We start from the raw sequence: 23,264 nt of genomic DNA on the forward strand, positions 1-23,264 counted from the left end.
CTGTAATCAAGAAATGGGGGACACCGATATAGGCTTTTGTGCCCAGGAGCCCCACAGAGTCCTGCTAGGGATCATACTCAGTGCAAGGAGATGTGGAAAATCCAGAGATAAGGAATCTTGGCCTCTACTTTACAAGGGATCCTACTCTATGTTGTGGGGGAAATCAGACACATTCATGAAGAGTCTGCCCGAGTGGAGAATGGGAAAAGAGTTATCACAGAGGTACAACTAGCATGCTGGGAAAATGCTGGGTCCATTCTCACTGGGATATCTGGAAGGGCTTCCTGTAGAAAGTGGGATTTTTTTTTTTTTTAATATTTATTTATTTATTTATTTATTTATGGCTGTGTTGGGTCTTCGTTTCTGTGCGAGGGCTTTCTCTAGTTGTGGCAAGCGGGGGTCACTCTTCATCGCGGTGCGCGGGCCTCTCACTATCGTGGCCTCTCTTGTTGCGGAGCACAGGCTCCAGATGCGCAGGCTCAGTAATTGTGGCTCACGGGCCTAGTTGCTCCGTGGCATGTGGGATCCTCCCAGACCAGGGCTCGAACCCGTGTCCCCTGCATTGGCAGGCGGATTCTCAACCACTGCGCCACCAGGGAAGCCCCGAAAGTGGGATTTTAATTGAACTTTGAAAAATTATACTTTTGAAAGAAATGACTTGAGTAAGCGCCTGTCCTCTGATGGAGGGAGGGAAGTCTGGCCTAGTTGAGTGGAGGCGAGAAGGTGAGTGTTATACTTAGTCTGGAAAACTCAGCAGGGTCTTCAATCCTAGGGCTTTGAATGTTCGGTTGAATATTTTAGGTTTTATTCTTCTCGCATTGGGAAGCCATTTAAGATTTGAGCAGGGGAATAATATTCTTAAAGAAAATAACTATGACCAGGATGAATTGAAGGGAGGGAGGAACGACATACTCATTTGTCTACAATTTGGGGAAGAGAGGAAGATTATCTCTAATTCATTAGATGTGCATTGTATCAGCAGGAGCAAAATAAGCAGCATATCTTGATACATAAATCCTCCTCCCATATATGCATTCTTTTTCACCAGGGAGCAAGTATTTGGCAGCCAAGTTATCTTTAAAGTAATAATAAGGAAGCTATTTGGAATAAGTGTTTCAGAACCATTTGTTACTTTGCACAGACCTATGAACAAATAGGATTGAGCTAAAGCATTTACAGTGGTATGTGGTTCTGCAGGGGCTGCCACACTATTATATATACTTTTATCTTGGCTAAACTCTAGCTGTTGCCACTGCTATTACTCAAAGAACTGAAGTGTCAACAAGCTAATCAAAATAGCAAAGTGGGAGTCAAGAGTTTTTCCGCCTGTTTCTTAACGTCTTAGGAAGATTGTTTCCTTTTTATTCCCTATATTCAGAACATAAAAGCCTCCCAGACATCTAATCTTTACTAGGTCAAACATTTCAAAAGGCAGTGGGATTATTTTCCAGTTGCTTTTCAGTTTAAGGCAAGTGTTTTAGGGGCTTCCAAAGCCTCCCTACTGAATCAATTTATGGAAAAAAAAATGAAGTAAAGGCATTATTAACCCAACTACATTGTCTTGGTATAAAAGTCCTAACATAGCATAGTGGGAAAAGGTTCTGAATCATGACCTAAGTGATCTGAGTTCTAGACCCAGTTTTGTGAATGCATAGCTTGATGGTTTTGTCAAGTGTCATATTTAACAGGGAGGGATTAGAATTTTTCTGTATGGTTTCTGTACTCTTCAGTAGTATTGTTCACAATGATTTTTGCCTAAGGAGTCTAGAAAATGGAGAGACACATGATAATGTTGCAGGAAGAGGGACCTCTTCCAGGGCCCAAGAGTGGGCTCTTGTCTACCACTCAGAAATGAATTTTCTGAGGAGACACACGTGCTGACAATGCAAGAGACTTTATTAGGAAGGGGTGTCCGGGCGGAGAGCAGCAGGGTAAGGGAACCCAGGAGAACTGCTCTGCCATGTGGCTCACAGTCTCAGGTTTTATGGTAATGGGGTTAGTTTCCGGGTTGTCTCTGGCCGATCATTCTGCCTCAGGATCCTTTCTGGTGGTGCACACATTGTTCAGCTAAGATAGGTTCCAGCGAGAAGGATTCTGGGAGGTTGGTAGGACATATGGACTGGAGTCTCCTCTCTCCTTTTGACCTTTCCTGAATTCTTCCGGTTGGTGGTAGTTTGTTAGTTCCGCGTTCCTTACCAGGACCTCCTGTTGTAAGATAACTCGTGCAAGTGGTTACTATCGGGCCTGGTCAGGGCAGGCGGTTTTGGGCAGTGGTTTCCCTAAAAAGAAGATGGTGGTCAACAATTTTGGGTGGAAGTGATGTGTGTTACTTTTGGGCCAGAACTCACACTGGCAGTGTGAGGCTCCAGAACTCTTTCTCTCTACAAAGATGACTGAGAGAGGTGGCTTCGTCAAGCTGGGGGCAGGAATGAGGAGAGCGGAGAGCAGAACGCCTAGCCAGCCCATGTGCAGCCCATGCACAAGGAGCGGGAAATGAACCTTTGTTGTTTTAAACCCCTGAGATTTGGAGGAATTATTTGTGACAATAAAATGTCAAGCTTATTCTTGATTGATACGGTCTTCAAAGAGTATCACTGGGATGCATAGGGAAAGCCCCATGGATATGGAAGATCCTTCTTTTTCCTAAATTAAAGTTTAAGTGTTCTATACATAAATGTCAAAGCTGCTTTGAGGGGAATTGTTTCCTATCATTGGAAATACTGAAATATGGACTGGGCAACCTCTTGAAGGCAGTGCTGTAGAAATTGAAGGCAGTTGTGTGATATAATAGGAAATAGATATTTGGTCTTCAATGTTTCTGGCACAGAGCTCCTAAAACCCTTGGAATTTCCTAAGTGCTGAGAGCAATAAAGGTGTCTAAGGACGGAGGCTGGTTGCTAGTGGAGCCAACCAAGTGATTAGAGGGTTGGAACTTTCATTCCCACCCCTCTGAAGAGGTCAGAGGGGCTGGAGGTTGAATCATTCGCCAAAGGCAAATGATTTAATCAATCATGCTTATGTTAATAAGCCTCCATAAAAACCCAAAAGGAGGGGGTTTGGATTGCTTCTGAGTCAGTGAACATGTGGAGATATGAGGAGAGTAGCATGCTCGGAGACCATGAAAGATTTAGACACTTTCCCTATGCCTTACCTTATGCATCTCTTCCATCTGGCTATTCCTGAGTCTATATATATATAAAACTTGTAATATGTAGTAAGTAAAATGGTTATCTAGTAAGTAAAGTGTTTCTCTGAGTTCTGTGAACCCGCTTTGTGTGAATGGATTAATCAAGCCGAAAGCAACATCTGGTTGGTCAGAAGCAAGGATGGAAACCTGCATTATTTGCTACTGGTGTCTGAATGTGTGTGTGTGTGTGTGTGTGTGTGTGTGTGTGTGTGTGTGTGTGTGTGTGGTAGGAGCAGTCTTGTAGGACTGAGCCCTTAATCTGTGGAATCTGACGCTATCTTTGTGTAAATAGTGTCAGAATTGAGCTGCATTTGTACAACACTCAGGTGGTGTCTGATAATGGCTTGGTGATACGGGGAACCCCCTGTCCCTCCACATTGGACTTGGTACTACAGCTGACTCTTGAACAACGTGGGTTTGAACTGCGTGGGTCCACTTATGGGTGGATTTATTTCAGTAAATACACATCCTTAGATTCAACCAAATGTGAATCAAAATTTCTATCCATGGTTGGTTAAGTCTGCGTATGCGAAACTTGTGGATAAGGAGGGCTGACTATATTATGCCATTGTACATAAGGGACTTGAGCATCTGTGGATTTTGGTGTCTGCAGGGGCTCCTGGAACCAATCCCCTGAGGTTACTGAGAAACGGCTATAGAATCTTAGGTTGGAACAGAGAAGTTCATGGTCCATTTGAGGTTAAAAGTATTCAGAGTTACAGCTCCTGAGGGTAACTGTTGCGCCTCACCTTTGTGCAGCTTGTATGGTTTATGAAGTGTTTTCTCCAGTGTTAACTTACTTGCTCTTCCGTGGATAGCAAAATGTTTCTTCACTGTACCTTTCATAGTGACTTGACAGGTGCTAAGAAAAATTTGTTTGGAGAAGCAAGCTAATTTTTTACCTGAATCCCATAGCTATTCTGATAGATGAGTGGTGATATCTCATTATGGTTTTCATTTTCATTTTCCTAATGGCTAGTGATATGAAACATCATTTCATGTGCTTATTTGCGATTTGTATATCCTTTTCAGTGAAGCATTTCTTCATATCTCTTGTCCATTTTCTAATCAAATTGTTTATTTTCTTACTGTTGAGTTTGAGCGTTCTTTATATGTTATAGACTTACTTCTTTGTTGGCTATGTAGTTTGTAACTATTTTCTCCCAGTCTCTAGCTTGACTTCTTATACTCTTAAAAGAATCTTTCATGTAGCAAATGATTTTAGTTTTGATAATGTCTAGTTTACCTATTTTTCCTTTTATGGTTCATCTCTTTCCTGGTTTATTGCAATAGGCCCACTGTTCTCTCTGATTCTGACCTTGCCTCCCAAAAGTCTGTTCTTAACAAAGCAATTAGAGTGATCTTTTAACATGTAATTTCTCATTTAAAACTCTCCAAGCTTCCCATGTCACTCAGAGTGAAAGCCAAAGTTTGAGCAGTAGCCTCTAAAACCCTATATAATTTGGTTCCTCATTATCCCTCTGACTTCCCCTCTTACCACTCTCTCCCTCCCTCAGCCACACTGGCTTTCTTCCTGGTATTCAAACAGGCCAGGCAACCCCTGACCCAGACTCCAGTCTCTTTTTGCCTAAAAAATGTAACCTTGGCTCTAAGCTCCCTTATTGCCCTCAGGTACTACTGAGATGAGGCCCTTTTAGTGAAGCCTTCCATGATCTCCCATTCAGCATAGAAATTGCCCTATTTCCTATAGTCCCATATCCAGTTGCTTGTTTTCTTTTTCATCATGGTACTTGAAAATATCTAACCTACTAGGTATTTTACTTATTTAAAAAAAATGGTCTATCTTCTCCTCTAGAATTAAGCTCCTTGAGAGAAACTCTTTGCATCTCTTTTGTTCTTAAATGTTCAAGTACAGAATCTAGAGAGCCTGGCACATAGTAGGGGCTAAATAACGGTTTCTATAATGAAGAATGGACAGAGAAATGAAGGAATGACAAAAGTATGTCCCAACCTAGCTGGGGCTTGCTGTGATGAACCCATTGGCTCTAGGTTGGAGAACCTGAGCTGGTACGTTTGGAATCATCTTTCCTTTTCTGAGGAGAGGTTCATTTCTTTCAGAAATTCAGGGTCTAAGAAAGATGCCTTAAGAATCATCCTCCTTGGAATGACGGCATTAGAACTTCTAATGAAAGTTCAGCTCCTAAGGAAGTGGTGATTATCACCGGTTGTTAATACTCTTTGTTGAATGGTTGGTGAGGAGCATTGTGGTTCCTCATCATTATGGATGGAGGGACCAAGCTGACAGTACCTGAGCTCACTGATCAATCTTAACTTCATTAAAAACCGGACAACTTTTTGTACTTACTGTTGCAAAGCAATAGGAAGGTACACAGCATCACTTATAAAATAATCTTGTAGTAACATGAAATCGAATCTAAATCTAATTAATTCTCTAGCTATAACTACCTGTTTATAAGGAAATCGAGGTAATAGGGAACATCTTAAATGACATCACAGGAATACAATCAACAGACTCCTGTGGACAATTCTACAGGATAAATTACTTAGTTTCTTCAATAAATCGGTGCTAAATCAAAGGGAGGGAGAACTGTTGTAGACTAAAAGACACATGGACATATTGCAAGGCGTGGACCTTCTTTAGATCTTGATTTCAATAGATCATGTATAAAAAAGACATTTAAACACATTTGGAGGCAATTGAGTATGGCTTAGTTATTGTGGTAAAAGAAATGATGATTAAATTTGTTGGGTGAGATAATGATGTTATGTTAGAAACAAGTTTTTATCTGTTGGAGGTAAATACTGTGGCATGTAAGGAGAAATGACATAATGTCTGAGATTTACAATAAAAAACAGCACTTCCCCCACCCTCCCCAAACTCCTAAACCAAAATAAATACACAAAGAAATGAAAGTGTGCAAGTGAGTGAGTGTGTTTGTGTGTGTGTGTGTGTGTGTAGCAGAAGAATGGCAGACTTTTGATAATTGTTGAAACTGGGTGATGGGTAAATGGTGCTGCATTCCTTTTATATCATTCTCTTTACTTTGTGTATGTTTGAAAATTTCTACCGCAAAAAAATTAAGAAAAAAAATCCTCCTTGTCCCTTCTTTTCTAGGGATTCTCCAAGAAGCAGGAAGATTGAATCTCATCAGCAAACCCTCACAAGGCTGAAGTTGTCCTCTCTTCACTCTCTCAGTGCCTGAAACTTTAAGTCATTCTGCAGTGCCTTTTCAAATTGGGACCCGCCTCAGTCCATGTGGTATTTCTAATGAAAGCAGTGACTTCTGGGAGGCTACCTCATCCTGTGCACCAATCCTCCCACTGGATCCTGGCCACTACCTCAAAATGAGGTGTCTCTAATTCTAGAGTGGAATCAGGAGGATCCAGATGCATTGCCACTTATAACTGGTATAAATTACAGCCCAGAAGCAGAGGTGTGCAAGAAATAGTACGAAAAATTTTTTTATAACTGCACGTAATTTGTATTTTAAGCCTTGATCCTGCTGGTGTCCTGTTTGGATTTCCGCCATCCCTATTTGGAAGTCATACAGGGCCAAGGTTTTGAGGGAGTGGGTGGAAGCATGATCATTGTGGACTGGAGCCCACAGTTGTAAGTGTAGATGCCCATCAGCTCGGGGGCCGTGCCTCCTGTAGGTTTGGTGGCTCCTGTGCCATGCGTGGGGCAGGTTGCCCTGATTCTGCTTGTATGCACGCTACAGCCATCTCCTTTTGGAATTTTTGCTCCATTTACCCCTCCAGCCACACTTGAGAGGCCTTTTCTCCTCCAGGATTTACAGACATCTCTCTCTGACTTAATTAGCACATTTCAACACTCCAGTAGGGAAACAAGACAGTACCTAATTTCAAAAACCTGCTTCTGTTATGTTTCTGCTCAAGTATCCTCTCTTTTCCATGGAGTTTGCGATTTTAGAAATAAAAGCCAAGATGATCAGCATGTTATTTCTGCTATGCCCTGCCGGGCTCTTCCACTGGCCAGTGAACATGGGTCTGCTACCCACTTGAATGCAGAAGGGAAAACGTGAAATAAAGGAAGAAAAGGAAAAAAATGAACAGGAAAAGATTAACATCTCAAAGTATCCTGCCACATTTGAAAGATGTGAGAGTTGAATTCATGGGAAAGGTTCTGCTGGGAAAAAGGAGTTGTTCTTGAAAATGGGGTCTGTGCTGTTGCAGAGACTGTTGAACCTAGGTCCACAGAATGCTCTGATGTCATCACTGAGGTTAGAGAATTCTGCTGTAGGCCTGGCAACCTTTGAAACTTAACAGCCCTGGTGAGCACTAGGCAGTACTGCTTGTTCACTAAGTGGTCCAAGTTGTTCAGCCATTTAGGAGACTTGACTATTTTTATTTGTATTGAATCATTTCAACGGATTTCCCAAAAGCCAAGAAGGGCCAACCTGTAGGGAAGAGGAGGAGTTGGACGTGAGGCATCTTCTAAGGGAATCTTCCAGTTGGTACGATGAGACAGCGACAAAAGAGGAAACATCTGGAAAGTGAAGAGTCCCAGGAAACTGCCGAGAAGGGAGGAGGTATGTGGGGGGCAACTTGTCTGGGGCACATGGGTTTCTGCCAAACTGAGCCTTCTCTAGGAAGGGGGGGACTGAGAACGCGTCACCTGTGAAGCAGGGTGCGAGAGACCTTGTCTCACTGATGCTGCCGTATCCACGTGGAGGGTCCCTGTGGTGTGAGACGGCACAGAACGGCCAGGTGCCCCTGGGAGATGGGAGGTCAGCTCCGCTGGTCTGAGGACCCTCTCCTGGGGCTGCCGGGCCTGGAGCTTTGTCGGACTCACAGCAGGCTGCATCCTGCTTGCACAGACCTAGAGGTGCAGCTTTTCTCAGTCCCCGAGTTCTCTCTTATTCTCTTTGATCTTCCCCTGGGGTCATGAGGTGGGGGGTGTGAAGGATGCAAGGATGCTGAGAGAGACCCATGAGCTGCTTGGCCCCTTTTGCCAAAGTGGAAAGAGAAGCCCCATGAGTTGAAGGCCTTGTTGAAAAGTATCTTGAGAAGTGGAATGCAGTTCGAAAGGAGATTGTTTGTCTAGGGATGGTGTCATTGAAGGCAAGGAGGTTTTATTCCTTCGACAGGAAGAATTTCCCAAAGGAGATCAAGGGAAGGGAAGGGCTTTCCAGAGACTGAGCCCGCATGGGCGGGGGTGAGAGATGTCCTCAGGGTCCTGCGGGGAGCTCTGAGAGCCACGGGCCACCTGGTGCCTGCGTGCCTTAAACGTAGGCGAGTAGCTTGCCCTGGGAGAGGGGTGGTCACGTGAGGAAGTGGGGCAGAGTGGAGCCTACCCCAGACTTCCAGCTGGAGGCCTCTGCCCCAGATTAGAGCCCAGTAGCTCCTACCAGGCCTAGGGTCCTGGAGACTAGGATGGGCCCTGGGAGTGGAGGTCTAGACAGCAGGCAGATTTTCAGGCAGTGGCTGGGACAGGCTGGGGAAGGCAATGACTGCCCCTGTCTCACCATTCAGAATATTTTTCTCTATGTTCCAGTGTGTGTGTGTGTGAGTGTGAGTGTGTGTGTGTGTGTGTGTGTGTGTGTGTGGTAGTGGAGAGAAGAGCGGGATGAATGGGGGTAGAGTGCTCATCAGATATAAAGTCTGCATGGTAAAGTTCTTGTCACCCTGCCTGGACCTGGGTGACACTCGGTGTATGTAAGAGTTTGTACAGAATTCTTGTTAGGGGTGTTTTATGAGACAGTATCTCATACACCCATGTACACTCTGATACAGCAAATATATCACACACCCCACATATAACTTCCTTATTAAACCACACACAGCACATGTAGGTATATACACGCATCACTCCTGTACTACGTTCTCATACAACCCACCTGTGTCACAATCCTCTCCTCCAACACCAAACGCTGGAGATGAGATATGTATATAGACACACACACTATATATATATGACACACACTATATATATATATGTATCTCCTCAACTTTCGCAAACACAGCTAACTTCAGCTATCTCTAAATACCTCTGTAAGAACCAGTCACGTGTCATACACACACACCACACTTCTAACACATTCTTTAGTGATGCCAGACCCGCTTTGTACAAACCACAGTAAAGCACAGTCTCACTAACCCATGTCAGGGTTGCCAGATAAAATATGGGCTATCCAGTTAAATTTGAATTCCAGATAAACAACAAGTAATTTTTCAGTATGAGTATGTCCCAAATGTTGCATGGGCCATACTTACACGAAAAATAAGTAAGACCAAATACTGCATGGGAATACTTACACTACAAAATTATTCTGGGTTTATCTGAAATTGAAATTTAACCGGGTGCCCTGTATTTTTGTTTGCTAAGTCTGGCAACCCTTATATACTTACCGCCAGCTGATGTGTTATATATTGATTGTATTGTTGTTTAGTGTTTGTCTTCCTCTACTAGAATGTGCAGCCTTACCAGAGACTAGAACAATGGAAGAGTGCCGGATACATAGGAGTAGCTGCTTACTGAACCTTGGTGAATGAATGAATGAACACACACCATAAATACAAGCCACACCGTGTGATGAGGAAAAGTTACATGTCCCAGAATTCCTGACTTGTGAACAGAAATCATGCACACAGAGGCCACAGATACAGATACACACATCTGCACTGTGCTCCCCATGCCAACCCCACACTTACCACAGACTTAAGTGATACACATCACTCACTCTTCACACATACTCACAGTCACCACCTAGGCCCACATTACCCACAAGACATTGACAGAATAAGTATTGATTTTAATTAAATACTGGAGTATCCACTGGGAACCACGCTCTCAACTGTGTGTATTCACTGCACCTGACACGTGTCAGACAGTCAGTAAATATTTGTGGCCAGAGGATTGAGGAACCCACCCTGAGCCTTTCATTCCTCCCTCAGGAATCTCGAAGTCACAAGAGGATCCCGCTCGGCTTGGATCCCCTGTGGTGGCCCAAGGCTGCAGCCCAGGGGCAGGGGAGGTCTCCTCTGCCTCTGAATACTTCTCCTGTGCTTCTTCTCCACGCAAGCTCATCCGCGGTGGTAAGGGCGCGGGGCTCCTCAGGTGAGGGGCTGCTTGGCTGGGAGGCAGGAGGCACACAGATCCCAGGGAGGCTGAGAGGAAACCCAGGGTCATCAGAGGCGCTAAGGGCTCTGTGGAGGAGCCTGAGCAGGATGGCTGAGCTGTACGAGGGCGTGGATCTCAGCTGAGTCTGGGGGCGTGTGAATCCTGGTACCACCATGGTGGGGAAGTTAAGGAGCAGGGGCCGGAAAGGTCTGGGCTTGAGGTGGAGGGCAGAGGGACCAGATTAAGCATCTTCAGAGGAAAATGTAGGGTTTGCCTTTGCCTTTGCTTCCAGAGAAGGACAGAGTCCTTCATCATAGACCTCCAGCCTGAGAGCAGGACCATCCAGCTGAGGTCCACCCAGCTCACACATACATCCGCTCTCCAGGCACAGCCATTCTCAGTGCACACATAAACCCCAAGCACGTGATCCACAGTGCTCCTCTCCTACACCCCCATTCCACAAGTAATGCACCACCGATATTCCCAAACTCACACTCCTCGTAGTACACGCATCCTCCCACATCCCTCACATACCACAGCCCTCACCACCATACTCCACACCCCTGTATACAGACACCGCTCCAGTATCCCCCCCACACGCAGATGAAAAGCCCACAGATGACACCAGATACACCACTCCATCCTACGGCCAACAGACACCAAGCTCATGACACAGCTACGTCATGCAAATGTCCCTCTCTCATCTACCACACCTGCTCCCTCAGCTTCCAGCATGGCCCACGCATGTTATTATGTTTTTAATTTCCTTTCCCAGGAATCTGGAGATTACATCAAGACACTCCCCAGCCTAGAGCACCCCTAGCCCGGGTTCAGGAAGAAGGGGAGACCGCTCCCCCACCACAGTGTGTCGCCTTCTCATCCCCTTCATTCAGTAAGACCTCTCTGTATACAAACAAAGAGGAAAGAGGCATGAAAATATACTACATGCGGGTGAAAACGATCAAGGGTGTAGCTGTCTCCTGGGAGACAGAGAAACCCTTGGGGTTGCTAGAAAAGCGGCTGAGGATAGAAGAAGTGACCCTTCCTGAGGATGTGCGGGTAGGTTCTCCCCGCTCTGCTGTGTCCACCAGAAACCGCCTGTTTGACAGTGAGCCCACTGGGGAGGAGAAAGAGTGTGAGGAAAGGGCAGAGCCATACAGCCCATCAGGGTCAGCTGCAGTCCAGGAGAGACCCAGGGCCAAGACACCGGACTGGCTGGTGACCATGGAGGCCGGCTTCAGGTGCATGGCCTGCTGCCGGGTGTTCCCCACCTTGGAGATCCTCCGGCAGCACGTGCGGTACGGCGTCCAGGAGGGCTTCAGCTGCCATGTCTTTCATCTCACCATGGCCCAGATGATGGGCAATGTGGAATCCGAGAGCACCACCGAGGAGGAGGTGGAGGAGGAGGAGAGGAGGAGGAGAAGCAAGGAGCAAAGGAGAATGAGGAGGAGCAGCCCACGCGGGAAGACCTCAGCCCGAGGAGACCGTGGAGCCAATGTCCAGGCTGCGTGTTACATTCTCCGAAGGAGAGGAAGTGAGCAGGGGCTGGGGCTGCGGAGGGAGCTGTACCTTCTCCGAGCCAGTCCCATCTCTCCACCCCAGACTCATGCTTCCATAAGGGAGAGTTGGGGGCTTTAGCATCTCAGGGGGAACTGAAGGGGAGATAACCGGCTCCCGTGCTTCTGGCCCAGTCATGTAATAATAAAGTCATGACTGTAAGTGGGAATTGATCCTGAGCTTTTCAGCTTCCACAGGAAATTCTCTTTAGCTAAGAAGTGTTTTTCTCTCTTTTGATTTCCACACAGCAACTGAGATTCATGGGACAAGATCCTAGAAGACGGTGTGGCCTTCTGTTGGAAGAGGTAAGGCTTGAGGCTGGCACAGTCTTCTGAGCCTATGTCACGAGGGCCCCGAGGAGTGTAAGGGAAGGGGCCGCAGAGATGTGCTGGTTTATCTAATGGCTCTGCAGTTGCATCAACTTGGGACACACCCAGCACTTCCAAAGGAATTGACCTCTGTTGACTTAAACAAGAATGTGGAGCGTTTTGACTAGGAGTTTTCTCAGGGTCTGCATGATGGACCTCAGGTCTAAGAGGACGTACTGCCAGCAGCTCCTTCTCGGCAGAGAGAGCCAGGGGTGGTTTGAAGAGAGGACAGGGGGCCTCGCAGGAGCAGAAGTTTGAGGTCTGAGAGCCTGTGGCCTGAGCTGAGATCTCACCCTGACCAGTGTACCTAGCCTTCTGGGACAAAGGGAAATGTGAAAGGGAGTCAGGTGGAAATGAGGTCCCCCGAGATATGGAAATGTTCCAGAAGCTTCGTTGTGCGGTAGTTGATCTGGAGCCAAGCTCACTGTGGTGTGTGTGGCTCTGAGCTTTAAGGCAGCGCTGGAGGGTAACCCCGACCAGCAGAGCTTATAGTGCTTCTTGTCTCTTCCTGTTCTGCCTCATTTGTTTTATCCCTTCCAGGGAGAAGAAAGGACCCTCGGGATAGTAGTAGCAGACAGAGTGCCAGTGGTCTGAAGGAGGATGAAGGGCCCAGCACTCAGTCTAACATCATATGACAGTCTAAATATCATAGGCAATAAAGGGCATTTTCCAAACCTTTCCTGGATGTTTCATTTAATTACATTTATCTATCTATGCATCTATCTATCAGTCATCTACATCTGTATCTTTCAGGGTAAGCTTTCACATAAGCACTAGGGACGTCCACCAGCATTTTCCAGAAGGAGGCCTGGAAATTGCTGGGGACTTCTCACAAATAGGGAATGGCCACAACCCTTGCCACACAGACTATGTGCGTGGCCCTCCTGACTTACTCCCACTCACTCTGTGAATTGCCCGAGGTCTGAGATGGGGGTGCTGGCTGGAGGCAATGATCACGTGCAGGCTGGATCTCCTCCAGATTCTGATTCTCTTCCTGGGCATGTCGTTCTCAAGCACAGTTTCCATGTCCCTGGCCACACTGATCTCTCTCCTTCAGTCCTTCCCTCCCTCCCTCTCCTGCCTCCTAGTGCAGAGAATACTTTTTACATTTGAGATGAGATTTATTTTTTGTTCACAGAATTCTCACCTGTTCTACTGTGGCCTCCGTTTTTAACATTCCAAAGCTGAGAAGTTTCTTTTTTTCTCCCTTATTTCTGCTGAGTCTTTACCTTCCTAATGCAGTGAACTCAGAGTGCCTAGCTGACTGGATGGGGGAAAAAATCCAGGGAGCAAAGAGAAACAATAAAAAATATATCAGTTAATTTTTCATAGTGTTATCCAACTATATATTTTTAAAAATTAGGAATAATATTAGGAATATTCTCTTTATAAAAAAACTGAATTATTGGGCTTCCCTGGTGGCGCAGTGGTTAAGAATCTGCCTGCAAATGCAGGGGACATGGGTTCGAGCCCTGGTCTGGGAAGATCCCACATGCCGCAGAGCAACTAAGCCCGTGCACCACAGCTACTGAGCCTGCGCTCTAGAACCCCCATGCCAAAACTACTGAGCCCCCGTGCCACAACTACTGAAGCCTGCATGCCTAGAGCTTGTGCTCTGCAACAAGAGAAGCCACTGCAATGGGAAGCCCGTGCACCACAGTGAAGAGTAGCCCCCGCTCACTGCAACTAGAGAATGCCCGCTAGCAGCAACAAAGACCCAAAGCAGCCAAAAATCAATAAATTAATTAAAAAAAACAATTATGTTAAAGGGTACAATGTATAAAAGTACAATAAAATTCTCCCTTCATAACCCCCCAACCCCACTGTCAAGACTATTTCCTTTTGTAGAGATTATTGATCACTAGCTGTCTGATTTCAAGACTTTTGGTCCATGAATTTACATATGTAGGTGCTTTATATGTGATTTATAGCTTTATAGAGATTTTTTATTTATAAATTATATCATACCATATCTATTCTAAAATTAACATTTTGATTGGAGATATTTTGATGTCTTTAATATAGAGATTTAGTATAAATCTTTGCTGTAGGTCTATCCCAGTTTTTAGGCCAATGTTCTTTATTTACTTCTAGTGACAAATCATAATATAATTATTCCCCTATTGATGGACATTTCGAGAAAGATACTCTTTTTCTCCTGCAATTGCCTTGTGACTTTACCTGTTAACCAGATTGTATTTCTTCTAAGTATTTTTGATTTATAAATTGTATCATACCATATCTATTCTAAAATTAACATTTTGATTGGAGATCTTTTAATGTCTTTTAGATAGAGATTTAATATTAATATTTTAAATAGTCTCCCGTTTCCCTGTGGATTATTGACATTTTAAACTCTGCACTTCAATTTTCCCTCAATACCTGTAATTTTGTCATGGCTATTTCTCTACTTAAAGATGAGTAACTCTATGATTGATTTCTTCATTTTTTCCCATCTCTTTCCAAGGTACTGAGTTTGATTGTGTCTTATGAATTAGTGAAAAATGCTAGTCCTTGAGTCAGGACATTGGGCCCTTTACCAAGTAACTCAACCTATGTGGGCTTCAGCTTCTGTATGCGTGATCAAGAGGCTTGGACTAGCTGACTTTTCAAATGCTGTGTTTCTTTGATTCACTCTCACTTTCTGATCTGCTACTTAAGAAGAGGGTCTATTCTCATAAAGTAAGAACAGTCTTTTTTTAATCCTTGGGTCGGGCAGAGTTTAATTGGTCATACTCAGTTTGTTAGTTATATTTACTTTTATATATGCTTAACTCTAAATAATTTATATAGGTCTTGTGACTTTTTTTTTTTTTTTTAAATTGCTGACACAGCAAGAGGCTTTATTGGGAAGGAGCGCCCGGGCGGAGAGCAGCAGGGTTAGGGAACCCAGGCGGACTGCTCTGCCACGTGCCTCGCAGTCTCGGGCTTCACGGTAACGGGGTTAGTTTCCGGGTTGCCTCCGGCCCATCACCTCGCTTGGCCTGTAGTCGGCCTCAGGGTCCTTCCGGGTGGCGCGCGCATCTCTCAACCAAGATGGATTCCAGTGCGAAAGGCTCTGCGAGGTTGGTCGTCTCCGCCGTCTTCTGGTCCCTCCCGAGTCCTGCTGGTTAGTTTTCCTCGGCAGCACCGAGTTCCGTGTCGGGACCTCCTGTTGTGAGACGCCTCAGGCAAGTGGTCATCGTCGTGCCGGGCCGAGGCGGGCGGTTTCGTTCCCTCACAGAATTACACGCAGCTTTTCGAGGACGGGGCTGCAAAGGGGAGGAGAAATGGGGCAACAGCTGGGAGGGAAGTGGACTAGGAGAGGGTCGTTGTCCTTTAAAGAGAAGAAATAAGGCCATGTTTGTGTGGCGGTGGAAGGTTGCAGTGAAGAGGGGAGAGTTGCTGGTGTGTTAAGCACTGAGAGAGGAGATGGGGACCCGGGCCGGAGGTCCCTCTCCGGTACCAGAGGGAGAGGGGACTGAGGCAGAGCGCAGAGGAGGGGGCGGGAGAGGGGCTGTGGGCTTCCCTCCAGTGTCTTCTGCCTCCTCTGTGCAGTAAAAGCTGGTCACCAGTAAGAGGCAGGGAAGGGGCAGGAGCTGGCGGTTTGAGGGCTGGTAGGACCGGAAAAGGCAGAAAACCCTGGAACAAGGGCAGGACTGAGGTGGGGTCATGACTGCCGCTTTGGGCAGGAGAGAAACTCCACACAGAAATGCGTACACCTGCTGCCTTTCCTCCAGCCACGGGCAGGACGCTCAAAGGGAGGAATATGCTGGTGTCTTGGCTGCTGGGGAATAGGGTCTCACAAGGGAAAATATCAAGAGCAGAGAGTAAAGCTAGAGCCAGACATTATTCCTCTTAAGCTGTCTGTAGTCAGATAGAAGTAGCCTGCCGTCTACCAGTCAGTCCATCAGTCAGTCAGTCAACAAACACTCATCTTACAGACACCTGCTAAGCTCCAGGCACTGAGCGGTTGCTGGGGATATTAAACTACTGTCTTTCTTACTAGACTAACTGTTATTTAATGTGGCTGGAGCTCCGTCAGTGAGGACACTCTGGAGAGGGAGCGAGTCTTTCCGCCCAAGGGGAGAGGGCAGAGGAGGATCCCCACCAAGAGCTGCCCACGCTGCTCTCCTGGTTGGACCCTCTCTGTTCCTTGAACACACCTCATGCTGTTCCCTCTGCCCAGGGCCCTCTGCCCTGGCTCTTTGCATGGCTGATGCCTTCGTTATCTCTCACGTCTTATCTCAAAACCCTCTAGGCCTCTACCTTGAGCACCTTTGGACTCTGCCTGGAAGGCTCCTCCCCCACTCACCTGTGGCTTCCTCCCGTGTGTCTGTTCTTCTTTTCCACCTCAGCCTTACTGCGGTCTAGTTGACAAATAAAATCGTAAGATACTTAAAGCATACGTGCTGATTTGATATACGTATACATTGTGGAATGATTCCCCCAGTGAGTTAATTACCATATCCATCACCTCACATATTTACCTTTTCTGTGTGTGGGAGAACATTTAAGCTCTACTCTCAGCAAATTTCAATTACACTATACAGTGCTATTAACTAGAGTCACCACGTTTTACATCAGATCCTCAAGCCTTATTCATCTCATAGCTGAAAATTTATACCCTTTTACTTTTACCAACCTGTCCCTATTTCCCCCACCACCAGCCACTGGCAACCACTTTTCTACTCTCGGTTTCTATGAGTTTGCCTTTCTTTTTTTTTTTTTTTTTTTCACACAGGCACACTGTACTTTCTTTTTACAAGAGATAAATAGACTGACACCAAGCATTGTAAATGGATGACCACAACAAAAGCAACAATGATTGCAGTTACCAAACACGAAACACACTCATACTATGTCATAATATTGACATTCAGTCCAGTAATCCTCCACTGTAACAGCTCCTTTACTTTGCAGTGAAAATTGATTTCTATATTCTTTGCCTCTGAGTCCTTGTGGGATTTTTTTTTTTTAATTTCAAGCAGAAAATCACAAAAATTATAATCATCCTCATCAGTTCACTCAGTCCGATGTAATTAATTTTCTTTTTCATCTTGATCTTTTGTTAACACTTTTATGAGTTCATCAGTTTTTCATTAGAATTCTGAAAATGCTTATTCATTCAGTTCAGCAGTACAGTCAGTTACCAGAAACCTGTACTTGTCAGAGTCTTTTCTATGAATTCCTTGGAGATGAAACCCTTTTATAGGAACATATTTGCAAAAGCATCAGAGTACACCCAGAACTGTCTGTAACTGATAAAAGACTTAAAAAGGACCATGGTTAAAGATTTGATGAAAGTTCATAATAGTGCAAATGACAAGGAAATTTAGTTTTTTCTGAGATATACGTTTTAAAGTAATAACTAGAATTATGAATTATGACATTATACCAGAACATACAAGATTTTAAGAAATTTCACATAATGTCTGAAACATTTATATTAACATATTTCCATACAGTTAACCCCATGAAAGTTTAGTATTAGTTGTTTTGTTTGTTTGTTTGTTTATACTGCAGGTTCTTATTAGTCATCAATTTTATACAAATCAGTGTATACATGTCAATCCCAATCGCCCAATTCAGCACACCACCATCCCCACCCCACCGCAGTTTTCCCCCCTTGGTGTCCATATGTCTGTTCTCTACATCTGTGTCTCAACTTCTGCCCTGCAAAGCGGCTCATCTGTACCATTTTTCTAGGTTCCACATACATGCGTTAATATACGATATGTGCTTTTCTCTTTCTGACTTACTTCACTCTGTATGACAGTCTCTAGATCCTTCCATGTCTCAACAAATGACTCAACTTCGTTCCTTTTTATGGGTGAGTAATATTCCATTGTATATATGTACCACATCTTCTGTATCCATTCATCTGTCGATGGGCATCTGGGTTGCTTCCATGACCTGGCTATTGTAAATAGTGCTGCAATGAACATTGGGGTGCATGCGTCTTCTTGTTTTGTTTTGTTTTGTTTTGTTTAAAAAAATCTTTATTTAAGTATCATTGCCTTAGAATGGTGTGTTAGCTTCTGCTTTATAACAAAGTGAATCAGTTATACATATACAATATGTTCCCATATCTCTTCCCTCTTGCATCTCCCTCCCTCCCACCCTCCCCATCCCACCCCTCTAGGTGGTCACAAAGCACCGAGCTGATCTCCCTGTGCTATGCGGCTGCTTCCCACTAGCTATCTATTTTACATTTGGTAGTGTATATATGTCCATGACACTCCCGCACCCTGTCACATCTCACCCCACCCGCTCCCCATATCCTCAAGTCCATTGTCTAGTAGGTCTGTGTCTTTATTCCCGTCTTGCCACTAGCTTCTTCATGGCCTTTTTTTTTCCCCCTTAGATTCCGTATATATGTATTAGCATACTGTATTTGTTTTTCTCTTTCTGACTTACTTCACTCTGTATGACAGACTCTAACTCCATCCACCTCATTACAAATACCTCCATTTCATTTCTGTTTATGGCTGAGTAATATTCCATTGTATATATGTGCCACATCTTCTTTATCCATTCATCTGTCGATGGGCATCTGGGTTGCTTCCAAGACCTGGCTATTGTAAATAGTGCTGCAATGACCATTGGGGTGCCTGCGTCTTTTTGAATTACGGTTTTCTCTGGGTATATGCCCAGTAGTGGGATTGCCGGGTCATATGGTAATTCTATTTTTAGTTTTTTAAGGAACCTCCATATTGTTCTCCATAGTGGCTGTATCAATTTACATTCCCACCAACAGTGCAAGAGGGTTCCCTTTTCTCCACACCCTCTCCAGCGTTTGTTGTTTGTAGATTTTCTGATGATGCCCATTCTAACTGGTGTGAGGTGATACCTCATTGTAGTTTTGATTTGCATTTCTCTAATAATTAGTGATGTTGAGCATCTTTTCATGTGCTTCTTGGCCATCTGTATGTGTTCTTTGGAGAAATGTCTATTTAGGTCTTCTGCCCATTTTTGGATTGGGTTGTTTGTTTCTTTAATATTGAGCTGCATGAGCTGTTTATATATTTTGGAGATTAATCCTTTGTCCATTGATTCGTTTGCAAATATTTTCTCCCATTCTGAGGGTTGTCTTTTCGTCTTGTTTATGGTTTCCTTTGCTGTGCAAAAGCTTTGAAGTTTCGTTAGGTCCCATTTGTTTATTTTTGTTTGTATTTCCATTACTCTAGGAGGTGGATCAAAAAAGATCTTGCTGTGATTTATGTCAAAGAGTGTTCTTCCTATGTTTTCCTCTAAGAGTTTTATAGTGTCCGGTCTTACATTTAGGTCTCGAATCCATTTTGAGTTCATTTTTGTGTATGGTGTTAGGGAGTGTTGTAATTTCATTCTTTTACATGTAGTTGTCCAGTTTTCCCAGCACCACTTATTGAAGAGACTGTCTTTTCTCCATTGTATATCTTTGCCTCGTTTGTTATAGATTAGTTGACCATAGGTGCATGGGTTTATCTCTGGGCTTTCTATCTTGTTCCATTGATCTGTGTTCCTGTTTTTGTGCCAGTACCATATTGTCTTGATTACTGTAGCTTTGTAGTATAGTCTGAAGTCAGGGAGTCTGATTCCTCCAGCTCTGTTTTTTTCCCTCAAGACTGCTTTGGCTATTTGGGGTCTTTTGTGTCTCCATACAAATTTTAAGATGATTTGTTCTAGTTCCATAAAAAATGCCATTGGTAATTTGATAGGGATTGCATTGAATGTGTAGATTGCTTTGGGCAGTATAGTCATTTTCACAATATTGATTCTTCCAATCCAAGAACATGGTATATCTCTCCACCTGTTGGTATCATCTTTAATTTCTTTCATCAGTGTCTTATAGTTTTCTGCATACAGGTCTTTTGTCTCCCTAGGTAGGTTTATTCCTAGGTATTTTATTCTTTTGGTTGCAATGGTAAATGGGAGTGTTTCCATAATTTCTTTTTCAGATTTTTCATCATTAGTGTATAGGAATGCAAGAGATTTCTGTGCATTAATTTTGTATCCTGCAACTTTACCAAATTCATTGATTAGCTCTAGTAGTTTTCTGGTGGCATCTTTAGGATTCCCTATGTATAATATCATGTCATCTGCAAACAGTGACAGTTTTACTTCTTCTTTTCCAATTTGTATTCCTTTATTTCTTTTTCTTCTCTGATTGACGTGGCTAGGACTTCCAAAACTATGTTGAATAATAGTGGTGAGAGTGGACATCCTCGTCTCGTTCCTGATCTTAGAGGAAACGCTTCCAGTTTTTCACCGTGGAGAATGATGTTTGCCGTGGGTTTGTCGTATATGGCCTTTATTATGTTGAGGTAGGTTCCCTCTATGCCCACTTTCTGGAGAGTTTTTATCATAAATGGGTGTTCAATTTTGTCAAAGCTTTTTCTGCATCTATTGAGATGATCATATGGTTTTTATTCTTTAATTTGTTACTATGGTGTATCACATTGATTGATTTGCATATATTGAAGAATCCCTGCATCCCTGGGAGAAATCCCACTTGATCGTGGTGTATGATCCTTTTAATGTGTTGTTGGATTCTGTTTGCTAGTATTTTGTTGAGGATTTTTGCATCTATATTCATCAGTGATATTGGTCTGTCATTTTCTTTTTTTGTAGTATCTTTGTCTGGTTTTGGTATCAGGGTGATGGTGGCCTCATAGAATGAGTTTGGGAGTGTTCCTTCCTCTGCAAATTTTTGGAAGAGTTTGAGAAGGATGGGTGTTAGCTCTTCTCTAAATGTCTGATAGAATTCACCTGTGAAGCCATCTGGTCCTGGACTTTTGTTTGTTGGAAGATTTTTAATCACAGTTTCAGTTTCCTTACTTGTGATTGGTCTGTTCATATTTTCTGTTTCTTCCTGGTTCAGTCTTGGAAGGTTATAGCTTTCTAGGAATTTGTCCATTTCTTCCAGGTTGTTCATTTGATTGGCATAGAGTTGCTTGTAGTAGTCTCTTAGGATGCTTTGTATTTCTGTGGTGTCTGTTGTAACTTCTCCTTTTTCATTTCTAATTTTATTGATTTGAGTCCTCTCCCTCTTTTTCTTGATGAGTCTGGCTAATGGCTTATCAATGTTGTTTATCTTCTCAAAGAACCAGCTTTTAGTTTTATTGATCTTGGTATTGTTTTCTTTGTTTCTATTTCATTTATTTCCGCTCTGATCTTTATGATTTCTTTCTTTCTGCTAACTTTGGGTTTTGTTTGTTCTTCTTTCTCTAGTTTCTTTAGGTGTAAGGTTAGATTGTTTACTTGAGATTTGTCTTGTTTCTTGATGTAGGCTTGTATAGCTGTAAACTTCCCTCTTAAAACTGCCTTTGCTGCATCCCATAGGTTTTGGATCGTCGTGTTTTCATTGTCATTTGTCTCTAGGTATTTTTTTATTTCCTGTTTGATTTCTTCAGTGATCTCTTGGTTATTTAGTAACGTATTGTTTAGCCTCCATGTGTTTGTGTTTTTTACGGTTTTTTTCCCTGTAATTCATTTCTAATCTCATAGCGTTGTGGTCAGAAAAGATGCTTGATATGATTTCAATTTTCTTAAATTTACTGAGGCTTGATTTGTGACCCAAGATGTGATCTATCCTGGAGAATGTTCCGTGCGCACTTGAGAAGAAAGTGTCATCTGCTGTTTTTGGATGGAGTGTCCTATAAATATCAATGAAATCTATCTGGTCTATTGTGTCATTTAAAGCTTCTGTTTCCTTATTTATTTTCATTATGGATGATCTGTCCATTGGTGTAAGTGAGGTGTTAAAGTCCCCCACTCTTATTGTGTTACTGTCGATTTCCTCTTTTATAGCTGTTAGCAGTTGCCTTATGTATTGAGGTGCTCCTATGTTGGATGCATATATATTTATAATTGTTATATCTTCTTCTTGGATCGATCCCTTGATCATTATGTAGTGTCCTTCCTTGTCTCTTGTAACCTTCTTTATTTTAAAGTCTATTTTATCTGATATGAGTATAGCTACTGCAGCTTTCTTTTGATTTCCATTTGCATGGAATATCTTTTTCCATCCCCTCACTTTCAGTCTGTATGTGTCCCTAGGTGTGAAGTGGGTCTCTTGTAGACCGCATATAGATGGGTCTTGTTTTTGTATCCATTCAGCCAGCCTGTGTCTTTTGGTTGGAGCATTTAATCCATTCACGTTTAAGGTAATTATCGATATGTGTTCCTATGACCATTTTCTTAATTGTTTTGGGTTTGTTTTTGTAGGTCCTTTTCTTCTCTTGTGTTTCCCACTTAGAGCAGTTCCTTTAGCATTTGTTGTAGAGCTGGTTTGGTGGTGCTGAATTCTCTTAGCTGTTGCTTGTCTGTAAAGCTTTTGATTTCTCCATCAAATCTGAATGAGATCCTTGTCGGGTAGCGTAATCTTGGTTGTAGGTTCTTCCCTTTCATCACTTTAAGTATATCATGCCACTCCCTTCTGGCTTGTAGAGTTTCTGCTGAGAAATCAGCTGTTAACCTTATGGGAGTTCCCTTGTATGTTATTTGTCGTTTTTCCCTTGCTGCTTTCAATAATTTTTCTTTGTCTTTCATTTTTGCCAAGTTGATTACTATGTGTCTCGGCGTGTTTCTCCTTGGGTTTATCCTGTATGGGACTCGCTGTGCTTCCTGGACTTGGGTGGCTATTTCCTTTCCCATGTTAGGGAAGTTTTCGACTATAATCTCTTCAGATATTTTCTCGGGTCCTTTCTCTCTCTCTTCTCCTTCTGGGACCCCTATAATGCGAATGTTGTTGCGTTTAATGTTGTCCCAGAGGTCTCTTAGGCTGTCTTTATTTCTTTTCATTCTTTTTTCTTTATTCTGTTCCGCAGCAGTGAATTCCACCATTCTGTCTTCCAGGTCACTTATCCGTTCTTCTGCCTCAGTTATTCTGCTATTGATTCCTTCTAGTGTAGTTTTCATTTCAGTTATTGTATTGTTCATCTCTGTTTGTTTGTTCTTTAATTCTTCTAGGTCTTTGTTAAACATTTCTTGCATCTTCTCGATCTTTGCCTCCATTCTTTTTCCGAGGTCCTGGATCATCTTCACTATCATTTTTCTGAATTCTTTTTCTTGATTGTTGCCTATCTCCACTTCATTTCATTGTTTTTCTGGGGTTTTATCTTGTTCC

The 23,264-nt window shown here is 43.4% G+C and overlaps 1 long non-coding RNA gene and 1 pseudogene across 2 annotated transcripts in view; both read left to right on the plus strand.

Moving 5' to 3' along the window:
* LOC103009456 (uncharacterized) overlaps positions 1-6,884 on the plus strand; it is a 64,405-nt gene extending 57,521 nt beyond the window's left edge. Inside the window, exon 6 of one of the 2 annotated variants that reach the window (XR_009006772.1) lies at positions 6,285-6,366. This is a non-coding gene — a long non-coding RNA (uncharacterized LOC103009456). Of the gene's footprint in view, positions 1-6,284 lie in introns of both variants that reach the window. The other variant, XR_009006773.1, reaches the window with a different exon arrangement.
* Positions 6,885-6,891: 7 nt separating this feature from the next.
* LOC130707127 (protein FAM170A-like) lies at positions 6,892-11,788 on the plus strand (annotated as a pseudogene).
* The last annotated feature ends 11,476 nt before the right edge of the window (positions 11,789-23,264 follow it).

Source organism: Balaenoptera acutorostrata, chromosome 2 (assembly GCF_949987535.1).
Source record: "Balaenoptera acutorostrata chromosome 2, mBalAcu1.1, whole genome shotgun sequence".
Taxonomy (NCBI): Eukaryota; Metazoa; Chordata; class Mammalia; order Artiodactyla; family Balaenopteridae; genus Balaenoptera; species Balaenoptera acutorostrata.